We start from the raw sequence: 6,000 nt of genomic DNA, 5'->3' as shown, positions 1-6,000 counted from the left end.
AAGTAGACCGACTCCTTCCTGCATCTACTACTATTACTCCACACATCGACCGCTATCCAGCATGCACCTAGAGTATTAAGTTCATAAGAACAGAGTAACGCCTTAAGCAAGATGACATGATGTAGAGGGATAAACTCATGCAATATGATGTAAACCCCATCTTTTTATCCTCGATGGCAACAATACAATACGTGTCGTTTCCCTTTCTGTCACTGGGATCGAGCACCGCAAGATTGAACCCAAAGCTAAGCACTTCTCCTATTGCAAGAAAGATCAATTTAGTAGGCCAAACCAAACTGATAATTCGAAGAGACTTGCAAAGATAAACCAATCATACATAAAAGAATTCAGAGAAGATTCAAATATTGTTCATAGATAGACTTGATCATAAACCCACAATTCATCGGATCTCAGCAAACACACCCCAAAAAGAGTTACATCGAATAGATCTCCAAGAGAATCGAGGAGAACTTTGTATTGAGATCCAAAGAGAGAGAAGAATCCATCTAGCTACTAGCTATGGACCCAAAGGTCTGAGGTAAACTACTCACACATCATCGGAGGGGCCATGGAGTTGATGTAGAGGCCCTCCATGATCAATGCCCTCTCCGGCGGAGCTCCGAAAAAGGCCCCAAGATGGGATCTCTTGGGTACAGAAGGTTGCGGCGGTGGAAATAGGGTTTCGTGGTGCTCCTGGATGTTTGCGGGGTATGTGAACATATATAGGAGGAAGAAGTAGGTCGGTTGAGCCACGAGGGGCCCATGAGGGGGGAGGGCACGCCTAGGGGGGGTAGGCGTGCCCCCTGCCTCGTGGCCACCTTGTTCATTTCTTGACGTCCACTCCAAGTCCTCTGGATCACGTTTGTTCCAAAAATCACGTTCCCGAAGGTTTCATTCCGTTTGGACTCCGTTTGGACTCTGTTTGATATTCCTTTTCTACGAAACACTGAAATAGGCAAAAAAACAGCAATTTGGGTTGGGCCTACAGTTAATAGGTTAGTCCCAAAAATAATATAAAAGTGTAAAATAAAGCCCATTAACATCCAAAACAGATAATATAATAGCATGGAACAATCAAAAATTATAGATATGTTGGAGACGTGTCAGTTGCCAATCCCCCGACAGTTCTAGCTTAAAAGATTCATTGCGTCCGACGGACCTCCATCGCGGAGGCCGCCGATCTCGCATCCGAGCCTTCCCCCCATTGGGGTTCTTCTTCACTACGATTGCACCAGTCTTCTCTGCCCAATTTCCTGCCTTATCAGGTTGTCCCATGAGTTTGGACCGTTTAGGATCTTGTTTAGGAGGAGGGCTAACTGGCACCATCCCCCTGCCTGATTTTGCCGCCACAGCTAGCTCCAGCCCCGAAGTAGCCTTGGGGACCGGCGAGCCAGCAACTTGGTCTGACGGGCGCTTCCTATTGGCGTCAGACACCTCCACTTCCATCCCCTCCTGATCCTATCTGCCCCGATGGCTCAGCTCCGGGTAGGGCGTAGCCAGCCCGTCCTTGTTCTGTTCCTTCTGATTTCTATTCCGACAGCGCGTACCCCAGGCAGTTGTCGCAAGAGCTCGAAGGTTTTTGAAAACTAGGGCGGAAGGAGGATGCACCCATCCCCATGATCTTTAAACTCATGGCCCATCATGTCGCACACCTGACACCAATCAGGCAAGCGTTCGAACTTGACTGCGAAGATTTCCCTCTCACCACCACGGATCAGAGATATGGCTTTCTTCAGCGGGTTACGAACATCAAGCCTGACCTTGACCCTATAGAAGTTGCCTTCAAAATCAAAGGAGGATGGCTCTTAATCAACAAACTCTCCGATCTTTGAGGCTAAAGCCTTTACTTTCCCATGATAAGCAATAGGGAGTTCGACAATCCGCGCCCAGATCTCAAAGGTAAAGAGCTCGATCGAGGAGGGCTTTGCGTGTCCATCATATGGGGAGATAATCATTGGGTTGCCCGGAAGTTCCATGGTCCTCCCTGTGTGACACGTTCCCAATCCCCCAAGCAATCAAATTGCATCTGGAACAAGTTTTTCTCCAAAGTTTTGATCTTGACTGGCCTGGCTAGATCCCATGCCGATCTCATGTTGCGGAAGAACCAGTAGTTGTTGAACCCTTTGTCCATGTGAACTCGGGCCAGGATCATCCAGCGGAGTTTCTCCTCCGTCGGGGCATCATCATCCCAAATATCACATCATCGAGGTCGTCTTTGATACATCTCCAACGTATCTATAATTTTTTATTGTTCCATGCTATTATATTATCCATCTAGGATGTTTTATATGCATTGATATGCTATTTTATATGATTTTTGGGACTAACCTATTAACCTAGCTAGAGCCCAGTGTCAGTTTTTGTTCTTTCCTTGTTTTTGAGTATCGCAGAAAAGGAAAACCAAACGGAGTCCAATTGACCTGAAACTTGACGGAGCTTATTTTTGGACCAGAAGAAGGCCATGGAGTAAAAGAGTTGGGCCAAAAGAGTCTCGGGCTGCCCATGAGGGTGGGGCGCACCCACCCCCCTGGGCACACCTCCCTGCCTCGTGGATAGCCCGGAGACCCCCCCTGACTTGTTCTCGACGCCAAAACCTCTTATATATACAAAAAAACTTCCAGAAAGAAACCTAGATCAGGAGTTCCACCGCCAGAAGCCTCCGTAGCCCCCGAAAACCAATCTAGACCCATTCTGGCACCCTGTCGGAGGGGGGGTCCCTCTCCGGTGGCCATCTTCATCATCCCGGCGCTTTCCATGACGAGGAAGGAGTAGTTCACCCTCGGGGCTGAGGGTATGTACCAGTAGCTATGTGTTTGATCTCTCTCTCTCTCTCTCTCTCGTGTTCTTGAGTCGGCACGATCTTGATGTATCATGAGCTTTGCTATTATATTTGGATCTTATGATGTTTCTCCCCGTCTACTCTCTTGTGATGAATTGAGTTTTCCCTTTGAAGTTATCTTATATGATTGAGTCTTTAAGGATTTGAGAACACTTGATGTATGTCTTGCATGTGCTTATCTGTGGTGACAATGGGATATCACGTGATCCACTTGATGTATGTTTTGGTGATCAACTTGCGAGTTTCGTGACCTCGTGAACTTATGCATAGGGGTTGGCACACATTTTCGTCTTGACTCTCCGGTAGAAACTTTGGGACACTCTTTAAAGTTCTTTGTGTTGGTTGAATAGATGAATCTGAGATTGTGTGATGCATATCGTATAATCATACCCACGGATACTTGAGGTGACATTGTAGTATCTAGGTGACATTGGGGTTTTGGTTGATTTGTGTCTTAAGGTGTTATTCTAGTACGAACTCTATGATAGATTGAACGAAAAGAATAACTTCGTGTTATTTTACTAAGGACTCTTGAATAGATCAATCAGAAAGGATAACTTTGAGGTGGTTTCGTACCCTACAATAATCTCTTCGTTTGTTCTCCGCTATTAGTGACTTTGGAGTGACTCTTTGTTGCATGTTGAGGGATAGTTATATGATCCAATTATGTTATTATTGTTGAGAGAACTTGCACTAGTGAAAGTATGAACCCTAGGCCTTGTTTCAACGCATTGCAATACCATTTACGCTCACTTTTATCGCTTGCTACCTTGCTGTTTTTATATTTTCAGATTACAAATACCCATATCTACCATCCATATTGCACTTGTATCACCATCTCTTCGCCGAACTAGTGCACCTATACAACTTACCATTGTATTGGGTGTGTTGGGGACACAAGAGACTCTTTGTTATTTGGTTGCAGGGTTGTTTGAGAGGGACCATCTTCATCCTACGCCTCCCACGGATTGATAAACCTTAGGTCATCCACTTGAGGGAAATTTGCTACTGTCCTACAAACCTGTGTACTTGGAGGCCCAACAACGTCTACAAGAAGAAGGTAGTGTAGTAGACATCAAGCTCTTTTCTGGCGCCGTTGCTGGGGAGGTTAGCGCTTGAAGGTATATCTTTAGATCTTGCAATCGAATCTTTTTGTTTCTTGTTTTATCACTAGTTTAGTCTATAAAACAAATTTACAAAAAATGGAATTGAGGGTACCTCACATGCTTCATCTTTTTAATGTCTTTCATGAAAATAAGGATTTCGATAATTGTGCCAAAGTGTTAGAAGAAGAATGCATTAGAATGTTTGGCACTAAATCTTTGTATGATGAGCATGATTGCAATGTTGTTAGTATGAATTCCTTGGATATCTATGATGCTAATGGTATGAAAAGCCACAATCTTGGGGATGCTATGTTTGATGAAGATGATATTTTTTGTCCCCCAAGTTTTGATGAGCAAATTTATTATGATGATAGCATGCCTCCTTTTTATGATGATTATATTGATGAAACTGGGTTTGGAAGAGTGTCAACTTTAGGAAGTGATCCCACTATTTTGGAGGATGTTGAATCTTATTGTGATAATTATAAAAGTGGATTTGGAGAGGTCATGACTTTATTTAGTAATGATTCCACTATTTCAGAAGAGGTTCCAATTGATTATGAGAACAAAGTTTCTATATATGATGATTATTGTGATGACATGTATGCTATAAAGAATAATCATATCCATAAAACTTGTCATCATGATTTTAACTTTCAATTTGATTATGCCTCACATGATATTTATTTTGTTGAGTTTGCTCCCACTATTATGAATGAGAAGGATTTTGCTTATGTGGAGAGTAGTAAATTCTCTATGCTTCTGGATCATGAAAAGAATGCTTCATGTGATGGTTATATTGTTGAATTCATTCATGATGCTACTGAATTATTATGAGGGAGGAATGTATGCTTGTAGGAGTTGCAATAATACCAAGTTTCCTCTCTATGTGCTCAAAATCTTGAAGTTATGCTTGTTTTGCTTTCCTATGCTAGTTGATTATTGTTCCCATAAATTGTTTGCTCACATAATACCTATGCATAGGAAGTGGGTTAGACTTAAATGTGCTAGTCAAATTCTTCATGATGCTCTCTTTATGTTTCAATTCTTATCTTTTATGTGAGCATCATTGAAATCATCATGCCTGGCTAGGGGCGTTAAACGTTAGCGCTTGTTGGGAGGCAACCCAATTTTTATTTTTGTTCCTTGCTTTTTGTTCCTGTTTAGTAATAAATAATTCATCTAGTCTATGTTTAGATGTGGTTTTATGTTTTAATTAGTGTTTGTGCCAAGTATAACCTTTGGCAAGACTTGGGGAAAGTCTTTGCGATCTTGCTGTAAAAAACAGAAACTTTAGCGCTCACGAGATTTGCTACCATTTTTTACTGGAGAGTGCTATTTAGTTGATTCTTTTTGCAGATGATTAATAGATAAATTTCTCACGTCCAGAAATTTATTTCAGAATTTTTTGGGTTCCATAAGTATACGTTTGATACAGATTACTACAGACTATTCTATTTTTGACAGATTCTGTTTTCATTGTGTTGTTTGCTTATTTTGATAAATCTATGAGTAGTATCGAAGGGTATGAACCTTAGAGAAGTTGGAATACAGTATATATTACACCAATATGAATTTAGAATGAGTTCACAACAGTACCAAAAGTGGTGATTTATTTTCTTATACTAAAGGAGCTTACGAGTTTTCTGTTAAGTTTTGTGTTGTGAAGTTTTGGGTAAAGATTTGATGGACTATGGAATAAGGAGTGGCAAGAGCCTAAGCTTGGGGATGCCCAAGGCACCCCAAGGTAATATTCAAGGACAACCAAGAGCCTAAATGTAAGGACATATTTATCCCTAAGTGTTTTGGTGATTGATGACAACGCTTTTGCGGACTAATCGTGTGCCATGAGTTTTCCAGACACTTCTCTGCTAGGCACAAGACGATTGGGTGCCCCTCGAAGACTGACGAAGACGGCGTCTTTTCTATGTTTATTTTTGGTGGATTTGAGTCATAGGAAAGCCGTACTATTAACAGGGGGTTCGCGTTGGAAAGGTTTGGGTGGAATCATCACGTACACGTCTCCTTTTATCCCCTCCTTCTTCCTTGGAGCTT

This window comes from Triticum urartu, chromosome 2A, assembly GCF_056163025.1.
Source record: "Triticum urartu cultivar PI428250 chromosome 2A, HENAU_Tu73, whole genome shotgun sequence".
NCBI lineage: Eukaryota > Viridiplantae > Streptophyta > Magnoliopsida > Poales > Poaceae > Triticum > Triticum urartu.
This window is presented reverse-complemented; position numbering follows the sequence as displayed.